Here is a 13,107-nt window from a genome sequence, read left to right on the forward strand (position 1 = left end):
CTTTGTGGAGGGTATAAGAGTTCCCCACTCCATTGTTGAGCTTTGTAATTGGCTGTGTGTTCATGACAAAAGAGGCTCATGGAGGGACTGTGATGAGAAACCGCCTCAATCCTGCTCCTCTGTTTCTGGATGGGCTTAATTAGAATTGCTGCAAAGACCCTAAGGGCCCGGAGAGAGGGCCTATTTCATTTTCCTGTTGTCTTTTGTCATCCACACATCGTCTCCCCTAATTATTTCAGAGCTGAGAAAATCTGCTCGAAGGATTGGTTAAGTGTCTGAAGAGGTCAGCCTCTTAGATTACCCAGAAATGTGCCATTAGAACCGAGAAAGACGTAAAGTTTGGGAGTGAGGACCCCAATTAAAATAAAGACCTGCAAAAGATAAATATTGCCCATGCATACTGCGTACAGCCTTTATCACCAAATACATTCATTCAATAAAAGAAGATTTCTTTTAAAAAAGATTTGTGCTGGAGTCATCTGGAAAACCGCTGTCATATGAGGAATATTGTTTAATGTAAAATCGAACTTAATATTCTTTGTAATCATTACTATTGATTTGGGCAAACTCTACTATGAACAGGAAAGGAAGCACCCACAACACAGCCATGACTTTGTATCCCACAGAGTAAATGGGTCATATAGCAGCAAGCTAGCTGCAATTTAGCTTGCAAGCTCTGCAAAAATACTATGCAACAAGTCAGTTAACCAGTTAACCACTTCCTACTTCCTGGTCACAGATGATGCTTGGTTTCTATACATCTTAGGCCCTACTAATCCCAAATACCTTGGAGAAATTAAAAATGTACATAAAATAAAAGCTCGGGTCTCGGGAGGTTAAAGTCACCGACACTCTGACCCTCCATCCACAGGCTGCAGACACCAAAACGAATGTCGGTTGCAACATGTTTACTTTACTGAGTTAACTATTTATTTGTCACATAGAAGTGTGTATGTGCTGTGATGGTGCTAATACGTAGCTTTAAAGGGAGCATCAGGATCAGGGTAAAAGAAACAGAATATGTGACAAATGTTCATGTTTCTCAGAGCAAAAGCTTCTCTGCATATTTGCACCTAGTAACTGCCAGATGCAACTGAAAATAAAAATAAAATCTATTATATATTATAATGGTGTAAATGGAGCATGCACGCAGGAAGAGACTAGCAACAATAATTAGAAATATAAAGTGTGCAGATGCCAAGTAGAACTAATCTCAACATTTGAGGTGATAAGCAGTTCTAGTAACTAATACAGCTGGTTGACATACAGTAGATTGCAAAAACCGACTTCTCCAAATATTTACTGCTGGGAAAACAACTTTGGTTTCTACTACTAAATTCACCAGACTGCTGGCAGGCTGATGGCAGGCTCCTTTTGAATAGCGAGAGCTAGCTCTGCACATGCACTAGCAATGTTTGGATGTTCTGCTTGTTTCGCTGGGACCATTTGGGGCAGCAAATACATTAGAGGGTTACCAAGGCAACCGGAGCCTGGAACATGTACTTGCGATCAAGTGTCAGGTACAAAGCGAAGGTGACAAGTGAATTGCTTTATATGGGGACAGGTCCTAACAGACGTTAACAGCTCAAGAATAGATTATACAGTGTACCTTAATGACAAATATGTAATGTGATCCTGTGAGACTACGTTATTATGTTTCTACAACACGTACAACATATTATATCTGCAACATGTATGAATAATTACCATACCTATTAAAGTAAACTCAATTTAGATTATTGTAGATTGTGTTACACAATGCGACATTAGCTACAGATTGCTACCAGATGCTAATGTCTTTCAGTTTAGCAGAGTTTTTTGCTCATTAAACTATAATTACTGAGAGCACAGGGACTTAACACGTAAACTAATGGATTTCCAAATATCTAGTGCAACCTCGCTCTTGTATTAGCAGGATTCTTTGGTTTCACAGTACATGGAAATCATTAAACCGTATCTAAGCACCTAAGGTGACAGACAGCGGGACATGGAGAGAACGTGGAGTGAAAATATGCGACGGCATAAACAGTCCCTGACTGTGCAATCTGGATCGCAGACTTCCACATGCAATGAAAGGTGTGATAGAGGCCACAGCGCCATTACTGTACACAATATGACTCATTGGGTGAAACTGTTAGTTGGAGCAGTTAGTCACTTCACATAAATAGCCTTAAGAGTACAATTTACCTTTCAAATTTTTACGTGCAAAGTCAATCACATTTGTTCCTACTGCACATACTGCCTGTACTGTAGTAGAAAGCTATTTAGCAGGGATGTTGCGCTGTATGAGGGTGATAGGAGTAATCAAGGAGAGGAGGGGGCTTCTCCATAGGAAGTTCCTGCAAACAGAGTGCACCCACTTTTTAAACCCCATTTGTCTTGTTAATGCTCCCCTCTGATTACCTGATTGCACTGGATGACTGTGGAGAAATCTGATTGCGTAAAATTATATAGAGCAAACTTTTGATTGGGGAGGGATCTGGCGAGCTTGCTGCCACCATTGACAGGCTTTGTGAAATTTGGCCTCGCTGATTTGAAATCAGCTAAGTGTCACGTCCCATAATTGTAATCAGAACTTAATTTTTTATCCTTGTTCTCTTTCCCAGCACAACTTTTCTCACGCAAACTTTCAAAGCTTGAACAATACGGCAGCTATGTTCTGCGTACAATAACGAAAAATACACTCGTGCGCCTCTGAAGGGAGCTTTCGCCGAGACATAATCTGCACCTGTATGGGTCAGCGACAGAGGATGTATGCATAGCTCTGTCTTAAACACAACAAATAATGAATTTGTTGCTTAAGAATATTACCATCACTGTAGTTGATATTTCTTCCTGTTCTAACCTCATTTTTTGCACTTCTCAAAGGACTGAACCCCACCCTGTCTCTTCATTAATCTGGATCAAAGGTGTTTAAAACAAACTGTCTTCTAAATAAAATAGATTCCATCTTTATACATCACCAGCTATGGAAACCATTGGCTGTATATGCAAGGCTGAAAATATAATCTCAAATTTTAAAAAGTCTCAAAAAAGGATTTCATAAATTTAAAAGCTGTTTTTTTAGCCAGTGACATGTTGCAGCTTCATTCATTTATTAGTTTCTCTTAATCAACTGTGGAGTGCAGAAAAAAAAATGTGAGTTGCTGGTTGTAGACATGTACAGCATATGTTTCTTTATTAGATCAGAATTTCAAGGTAAATTAAAGGCAGCCTGATTTCTTTCACCGAGATGCTGGTGACATTTCAATGATTGGAACACAATCATACGCATTCAGAAATCTATACTCTTCATTAATTAACTTCCTATTGATCGCTGACCTAGCCACTTCAACTTATTTCCCTTTCACACATCAGCCTACAATGCGCTCACCTTGTGCAGTAAAATATGGCACGTGAGTAGAAGAAAGTGGTGAGGTCAAGTGGGAGTGAATTCAATGTCAGTATGTACTGAATAATGTGAGTTTTGACAATGGATTTTTCAGTAATGTAAAGTGCAGGCTTTAGCTCAAGGACCCCCGTCCATCAGCAGACTCAAGAGGCTGGAGAATGTTATAGATTCTTCGTGGAGCGACATTCTCGTGATCATAGCTTGAATATAAACATATCGCAGCTCACAAACGTAGAAAATTATGAGAGATAGAAGCAGAGACTGTCAAGTAACACGACATAGATCGAGCGTGCAAGAATCTCACACGGACACGGTTTAGACATGTTCAGAAATTGGCAGCTGCGGGACACACGGTGAACGTTTTATTAGAGGCACCATTTGTTCACGTCATGGATTCCACACACGTCATTCTTTAAGAGTCTCTTCCTCTTTGATACGTTTGCCTTCACATAATTTCTGCAGCTGCACTTCCATGCTGGGTTCTGATGAGCATCGGTGTTGGGCGCCTTAACCCGGCCCTTCTTCTTCATTTAAAGCTCGTGGAAAAGTTGGCATGATTTAGGCTCTAATGGCTTTAAGCCTTCGCTTTCCTAGATAAAACTTGAAGACACTAAAGGGCAGTTATCCAACTCAATTACTCTCTCACCACCACACCCAGGTTGATTTGCACGCCAGGACGCCCCCAGTCCTCTTTGACCTCTTCAACCTTTCCCAGCTATGATTCAGTGTCTTTTTGATCTTTTTGAATGGCATGCCGGTGCGCTGTTGTATAAGGCTCTGGTTTCAAACTTACAGCTTTTCTGTATGGAGTTTGGTTTTCACTTTGGTACAATTCAACCACATCCAAAGGGTGTCCCACCTTTCAGATCTGATGACTGAAGAGTTCACTGAAACTCACCACACATTTAATTAAACCAGCTTCTGATGACCTTTGGTCTGTAACTGGCCTTCAGAAGATAGTTAGTTCAGACCATGAATGGGTTCACATACATTTTTCCTGTATTAAACTGTTCAGGTTCTGTGAGTAGCCCAACCCTCTTTAGTGTTCGACATGCTGTGCATTCGCAGATGCTGTTATACGGGAGTGGTTATTTGAGTTACTAAAGCCTTTCTGTCCTCTCCAGTCAGTCTGGTCTCTGACCTCTCTCGTCAACGAGCCGTTTCTATTCTCAGAACATCCACACACCGGGTGTTTTTGAACAGTCGCACATGAATATCCCAGATGAACAGTTTCAGAAATATTCAAACCAGCAGGTCTGAATCTGACCTATTTTTTTTTCCTATAATTTGATGTGAACATTAACTAAAGCTCCTGACCCGTATCTGCACGACTTTATGTACTGCACTGACGCCACATAATTGGCTAATTGCATAATTTGCATGGATAACACAGCATGCCAGTGTTCCAGTGCGCAGGACATTGATTTTTAAAATTATATGTGACACTATTTGAATGGTGAGAGAAGAACACCATCCAGTATGAATCTATGAATAAAGGAAAAAGGGAAACCTCTGATTGCAAATTTATTTACTAAAGAATCTATGTTTAAGTGAATGACATGTCACATTATATTTCATATATGCTGTGCATGAGTAACCACAGTGTTACTAACTCAATCAGGACTAAAAGGACTTCTCCATGTTAGCCATTGCATTGCCTTAACAATAAGGGAGTTTGATTTAAACTAGTACTTTACTAATGTTAAGGAAACGTTATGGTTCAGGTTAATATGGCGACTTGGTCTGAGGTTGGGTTACGTGAATAAATACTTATGTTGGCTGTCGATTCATAGAGGGAAACAGATTTCTGGGGTTTTGCTAAACCATCCATCCACATCTTTTGTCTAGTGAAACTGCTTGTGAGCACAACAGAATGGAATGAATCAGTAAATCCTGGAAAACAATGACAAATAAGACCAAGGCACAGAAATTGAGGCGTTAAAAAGTACATAATGTTCGGTGGCCAAACCAGAGTCATAAACAGCAAGTATTGCTGGCTTTATGTCTCCCAACTAATTTACACAATCCATATATGCAGGTGGGGAAGTTGGTGTTGGTGATGTGATTAGAGAAGGTGGAGTGAGTGTGTTTGTTACCTGCCCAGTGTCTCCAGTGCTCATTCACTGAACAGAATTGAAACAAAATAAAAACTAAAATCATGTCCGGTTATGAACTGAAAACATTTGACATCCTGTCCTGCAGTTTTTTTTTTCTTGTGCAATTTTATATTGGATCATGGATTTCTACAACCTATGATAATTACTTCAGTTAGTTAACATGATTCAAGGACCGAAAGTACATCCACGCTTTGTATTTACAGGAGAAGCCAGAGGTTCTTGTAGAGTAATCAACGCACAGACTGCTGGTTTCAGTGTTTAAAACAAAATGGATCATTTTGTTATTTGAAGTAAAACTAAATGTGTGAGAGCCGTCACCTTAATTACATTTAATTACTACAGCCTCAATTTCATTTAATAACTATGGCCTGGCTTCAGTTCACCACCCGTTCATATTCGTCACCTAAAAACAATTTTGTCTTTCTCCAAAAAATTAGTCACATTTTCATTTTCATACACATTCTACTCTGAAGTTTGCTTTTGTAGATCACAACTTTTCTGTATGCTTGCGTTGGCTGCTGGTGTGAAGTAAGAAACTGTGGTCTTCTGAGGTTCTGTTGACCCCTCCATCAACACTGCCTTGAAACTTCATGCAGAAGCAGGGCGTTTACCGTCTACACAGAAAGTGTACGTGTGCACGGCAGCACGAAAAGATACAGTAGTTCTGATTTATAAAACCATGTGCATGTGTGTATGTCACCAGTTCTCCCCGTCTCCAAAATATTTGTTCTCACATGTATGTTTTTATAGATCACAACTTATGCGTGTGAAGTGGCAAACAGTCGTTGGAAAAGGGACCACTGAGCCACCTTAGCAACAGAGGTTACAGAGTGGATGGCATGAACAATGGTGCACTAGTTCAAATGCTACGTTACATACGTAGCAAATAGTGTAGACATCTGGTGAATACATCCTGAGAGAAGGAAGACTCACAAAGAGTGTAAAGTGTGCTGTTTAAAAGTTGATGTATGTGGTATTGAGTCATTTGCTGAAACAACTGATGATGACCTTCCTCTGACTGAAACTTGGTGCGCTTCAGATATCATTATCAGGGAAATTTCAATAATAATAAAAAATTTGCTTGCTGTTAAAGTACAGAGATCAGTCAGAGAAAACCAAAATAATAAACTTCCAAGCACATGAAAAATCTTTGTGGAGCTTAGTGCAATGGAGTGAGTCCAGTAATAATAATTTGTAGCTTCTTCGCCGTGAGTGGCAGCTTCAATATTACGCACTTTCATTTGAAGATGAAAATTTTCAAAGAAAATGGCACTTGCACCGCGAGTGCTGGTCTTTCGTAGCGGGTCTTGCTAGTTTCAGAATAAGGGCAGCCTGTAAATGCTTTGTAGAAATTCCCGGAATGCCAATAATGTGATAACCCCGCTCGCTTCAAGTGCCAAACTACATCATGTAGCAGCGTATAGCGGCATGCAATTTCCTGTATTTAGGATGGAGTTAGTTCAGGCTTACATAAAGTCAGAGCCTTGGATCCTTTAATCTGATTTTGTTCACACCTTAATGAACAGAGATTTTTGTTGAGTAGACTGCAGCGGAGTCAGAGGCAGAGACAAATATTCCACTTGTTTTTGGTCCAGTGTGCCTTTTTAAGAATTTAGACTGAGTTAGCCGTGAGTGTCTTATAAATGGTGACAGTGGTTCTGCAGCGCGCACAGGAAACACCATTAGAAACTCAACAACTCCTTAACAATTTGGACCATCTCCATGCGGCATTCTTTTTTGACTCCTGAGCCTCCAGCCACCTGCACAACTTGTAATAAAACTGTCACAAATGAATGAAAGTCGGGAGGAGGAGGAGGAGGAGGAGGGGAAGGCGGGGTGGCAAGGGGGGGTTAACACAGATGTCCAAATAAAGTGTGAATGATTCATTTTGCCAAGATTAGTGACATTCTCCAGCAGAAAGTTTCCCATGGCAAAGGAACTCTGCTGCTTTCATGACTGCCCTGCGGATTGTCATCATAAATTGATTTTCTCTCAAAGACAAATTAAGCTGCATATGAAATACAGCTGAAAGAACAAGAAAGTGTCTGTTTCTCCGTTTTCTTCCACAGCTCCCGTTCCCTCCCTTCTCTTTGTTGTCCTTTTTTTTTCTTTTTTTTTTGTCAATTTCCCATGTCTCTCACATCTAAGTGATCCAGAGTGTTCAAACTTAAATTAAGATCTCTGGCAAGATAAACAGTTAAAACCAGTTCCCATAGTTACGGCTCACACAGCGTGGTGATTGCATTATAATCCGACAGCAATCAACTCTAAATGAAACAGGGATGATAAGGGTGCTATTTTCTGTGTGTGTGTGTGTGTGTGTGTGTGTGTGTGTGTGTGTGTGTGTGTGTGTGTGTGTGTGTGTGTGTGCATGCCTGAATGTAGCTTATTTCTTTCCTTTGTTCGACTTAGATTTTTATTACCTTCCAATCAGGTCAGCTCCACAGAGGAGGCTTTTTGGACAAACATGACCATGATGTGGGCAGAATGAGATTAAGACACTACAGCAAGGCCTCACTGAAGGGCCTTCTGTTGCTGTGGAAAATTCAGTGTCCCCTGCTAACTCAAGAATGGCTTCAGCATGAAAGGGAGGTTGCCCTTCAACTTTGAGCGGTATCTCCTTCGACAACCCTTTTACTATAATGAAAAGTACATCCACATGATGTCAGTTTGGAACTGCTAATATTACTTGTTCACATAATAGATGAGGCACGATGACTAGATGTGTTTAGAAATACTTTGCCAATATTCTTCGTGGATTTTATTAACCAGCAAATTAATATATGAGTTTAAGCATTCATTAATTTTTTTTTATCATAGATATATTCGTATTTTGCCAGGAAATAAGAATCTGTTGGTTTTAAAGCCATGTTTGGACCATCTTTAACCCTGCACAGAAAAAGAGGAAATGTTTAACATAGAAAGACAAATGTGTAGCACTTTGGACACCCATCATCTACCCCAACCTCCTCCTGCTGTTCAAAAATAGGGCAGCCAGTGATTACTTAACACCTCAAACATAACTGGATTATCAAGTGGGCAGGCCTGGAAGATAAGCAACAGAAAAAGAAGCAAAAACACATGTAAACACAATTTTGTGTTGTCCCTCGCTTAATAAAATACAACATCATCTGGCAAGGTTTTTTTCCCCCGTGTTTCCTCCTAGTAATTGCTCCGACAAAAGATTTGCCACAACAATGACATTTTAGAGCTGTAAAAAGGTCTGAGATCAGATCCATCATATGTTGTTTCACCAGCATCGTTCCTGCACCAGCCCTACCTTACGCTTGTGTTTTTTAATGTCTGTTTCTGTAAGTTTAAGAAAAGCAGCTACACACACACACACACACACACACACACACACACACAAAAAAACATATGTGCAACCTGAACTGCTTAAACCCAAACTCTACATCGCTCATCCACCTACTTTGGTGCAAATGGATTTCTAAAAAGTCACCAAAAACACCAACCAATCACAAGAAGGTTGTATTTGCGGCAGAGTCCTAATACCTATGCGTAACATTCAACTAAATTGTAGGTCTTCAACAGGGGGTCCGCAGAGTTACTGCAGGGACGTCGCAAAATCTTTGGTTGATTAGACATTTTTATATACTTTTTAGATTTTCCCCCACAAATTTAAATTTCTTTGAATACACATTAACATGAATCCAGCATATTTTAGTAAAGGGATAAGGGATAGTTTAATATTAAATACAAAATGATAAAAAATAATGTATATTTATAAAATACACTAGGCCGAGTTTAATATAAAACACATATAGTAGGTAGGGGGTCCCTACTATCTCTCCATCAGTTTGGGGTCCTTGGCCTGAAAAACGTTAAAGACCCCTGAACTACATGAATGATTAACTATGATCAGCGTTAAATTTGTCTGTCTTTAGAGCATAAACAAAAGTGTATACATTCATCCCTAGTTGAGTGGAGTATACAAAGGAACTGCATCAATGATAATTGATGTTTGCTATGTTTAGACAGTATAACTACTTGAATCGGTTTAGGGAAAGACTGTGATTTGGATTACAGAAGTCACTTCACAGAAGTGAAGGGATTTTCATAGAGAAGGTTAAAAGGTCAAAAAAACAGCCTCCTGCATTAAAACCCAGTGCTTTATAGACCCAACCATCCACCCTGACCTCCTCCAAATTAGGTTTTTCAGTGCAGTTCGTTCTGACAGACGACAGTCTTAACTCAAACAGCCACAACCAGCCAAGTGAACATGAAATTGGTTGGTATATGCAGTAGAGTAAGAATCCAATCCAAAGTTATGCAATTTAGGGTCTTTAGGGTCAAAAAAAAAAAAATAAATTCTATTAAAAATTTGTACAACATCGTCTTCCATTTTTTCTTGGTGAAGTTTAAGCACTTTCCAAACCACCTCCACAGGGAGTTTCTCCTGTTCAGTCTTCCATGCCTGAGACTTGGTGTCTCTGTGGGAAGAATGCCACTCATCTGAGATGTCTGCAGGTTGTCAGAGTAAAAAAGCAGAAGGGTGAGAGTAAGGGAAACCCTAAGGCAAGCCCCAAGACAAACAAGAGAGGCATCTGTGAGTGGAAGTCATCATCAGTCATCCTAAAGAAATTATCCCCACCGCAGAGTGCCGCTGATCAGCAAGGTGCTGCGCGTCAGACCGCGGCCTCCTCGCAAAAAGACAAAACCCTCTTTCATTATTGGCACGTTTTAATCTACCTTAAAGGGAGCAGATATTACTGCGTCTTTCCACTTCTTTCATTTGAGCTTTTAGATGAATCTGTGAAAGGCAGTTCCTGACTGAAAGAAAAATGAGCAAATTCTGAGTTGAAGACATTCCACTCGTGAAATTAACAGCGCAGTTTCAGTGAAGAAACAGCACACCATCTCCCACACTGTTCTCTATTGTATAACAGAGGCTGTATGTAGCCCACAGTATGCAGTACAGAGCACGTCGCTGTAAATAAAAAAGGGAAAGAGCAGTCATTCAGTAAAGTGGGGTTAGAGCCAAATGAAATATGCTCCCAATTACGGCAATGGGTGTAAGGAGCTAATAAAGTGAATGTCCCTACAAGACACTGAACCCTAATGGATCCCAACTAATTTGCTTTGACTGATGAATTTCCCGCTCCAGTTGTGTGGGGTTGAATAATTATGAAATTTATCACAAGATATTGAGACTCATTAAGGATTCGCGACATTTCATTAAAACAACGTTGTTAGAGGCAGCACATGGTGTTCTGTTTGTGTTTGTACGTGTGTGCATGCAGAGACTCTGAGATAGTGTGTAGAAGCAATTATCCAACGATTAAAGCACTTAAAGGAAGGGCTGTTTTTGCTTCTCTGTCATTTAGTTTCTGAATTCCATCATTTCACTCCCCCTCCCTTCCCAATCGCTGAAATGTTCTCTGACTCTGTTGTGCACATTCATTACAGTCAGGGGCTTCGGCTGTGTTTGGAACTGCGCAGGCTTATCCATCAGAAACCTACTAAATCTATTACATTTACTGGAAATGTCATGACAGACAAGGTGGCGTCATTGTATATCTTGAAAAGGCAGGCAAATCCTATACAGACATTATTATATTAAATACAGATAATACAGGGCATAGGTCTTCAACAGGGGGTCCGTGACACCTAGGGGGTCTGCGGAGGTACTGCAGGGGAGGGTTGCAAAATCTTTGGTTGATTAGACATTTATATACATATATATTTTTTTTTTAATTTCCCCCCATACATTAACATGAATCCAACATATTTTAGTAAAGGGATAGCTTAATATTGAATGCAAAATGTTAATAATAGTGTATATTTATAAACTACACTAGGCTGTGGTTCATATAAAACATGTATAGTAGTTAGGCGGTCCCTACCTCCACAACTTTAAGCCTTTAAAAGTGATAAAACATCAATCAGTACCACCAAATATGGGAGAAAAACAATGAATACATAGAGGTAGATTATCTAACTCTTAATATCGTCTTAAATATGTAGTTTTTATAACAAAAGTCCTAATATGGTTGTAAGAGTTAACTGATGGTTGTATTATGGTTGAAAGAGTGGAACACATGTTTTCCCTTTAATTGATTTATTTATTTATTTATGTTTTTTTTTTACACAACTTTGAACACCACTCGGAGAAAGCAGAAATCTGTTGTCTGGATAAAGTTACAGGTCAGATGAAGGAGCAGGAGGATGTTAAAGCAGTGAAATGAGGAGAGCTTTGCTTCACATAAAACGTCTGTGGTGCTAATTTATTTTAAAACAGGCATATTCTAAAAATGGACAGCATCTGAGGATGTGTCACAGCAGCTGCAATGTCCATCAACGTGTTGATATTCTGAGCCACGACGACTCAGTGACTACGCGGACCACACCCATCCTTGAATTAGGCCTTCATTTTGATCTCTACCACACTCCTGTAAATTTCGTGACTACGTGTGACTGGGCCACGCTAACATGTTGACCAAACCTGTCCACAGACATGCACATAAACCCCTACCAAAGCATTTAAAACCACATTTGGTACAGAGGCCTAAAGCTCCAGAGGATTAGGTGTTCCAGTGAGTTCTTCAGGTCTGATGCCATTGTGTCTGTATGAATAGCCACAGTAAAAACCTGTGCTCACCAAAAGAATGTTTTGTACCCACCACTATGGTAAGAGCTATGCTGATGACTTTTATTGTTGTATGTCAAGAGAGAGTTTATCCAATTTAGACCGTCACTCTCCTTAAATGACAAATGTGTTTGTTCACCTTCTTATTCCAGGTTTAGCTTTAGAGGTGAGATTTAGAAATCAAGTAGTATATTTTCCAATATGTTGAGGGAACCGTAAGCACTTGCCTGCTGTGCGTACATGCGACTTGTGTGTATTTGTCTAAAATGGCAACAATAGGTTGTGCTCGATTCACAGATCACTTTGAGTAAGATTGTGATTAGACAGTATTTTATGTCTCGTAATCTTCAGAGGACCGAAGATGGTCCTGACACATTTTTCAGATTTGTGACTCTGCCCAGAGCTGATGAAATCAGGAACTACCAGCACAAGAGTGAAAGAAATTCACAGATGAGGCATTTATTGAGTTGTTGATTTCTGTTTACTCAGGCTTTGCTTGTTCTCTGTTTGATTACAAACGATACTTGAATGAGATCAATACCACCAAATAATGAGGTGAGACATAGTTTGAAGGGGCAATATCGAGCAGAACGCTTCTCACTCTGTTTTGCTGTTTTGTGACCCAAGTTGAGTTGGAACCACATGGGAAAATGGACACAGCACAGAGAACATAGCACAAAACAAAGCAACACAGTCAGGGGCTCAGATTGCAGGGTCAGATTACACTAATTTAGTCATTGTGAATGTGCTTATTTTCATCCCTTTACAACTACACTTTGCATGACTGTAAGTCTGCCGTATACATGAACGTGGAGAGTACTGAACTAAGTGTGACAATGTAGCCAGTGGATTTATATATATATCACTGAGATCTAATTTACCACTATATGTACAGCGTTTGCTAAAGGTTTAAGAATCCAATGGAGATTCACTTTCTTTATGAGATTTAAACGAACATTCATATGTCCTGCGAGGACGGGCAACCTCACAGT

The sequence above is a fragment of the Mugil cephalus genome, chromosome 6 (assembly GCF_022458985.1).
Source record: "Mugil cephalus isolate CIBA_MC_2020 chromosome 6, CIBA_Mcephalus_1.1, whole genome shotgun sequence".
Taxonomy (NCBI): domain Eukaryota; kingdom Metazoa; phylum Chordata; class Actinopteri; order Mugiliformes; family Mugilidae; genus Mugil; species Mugil cephalus.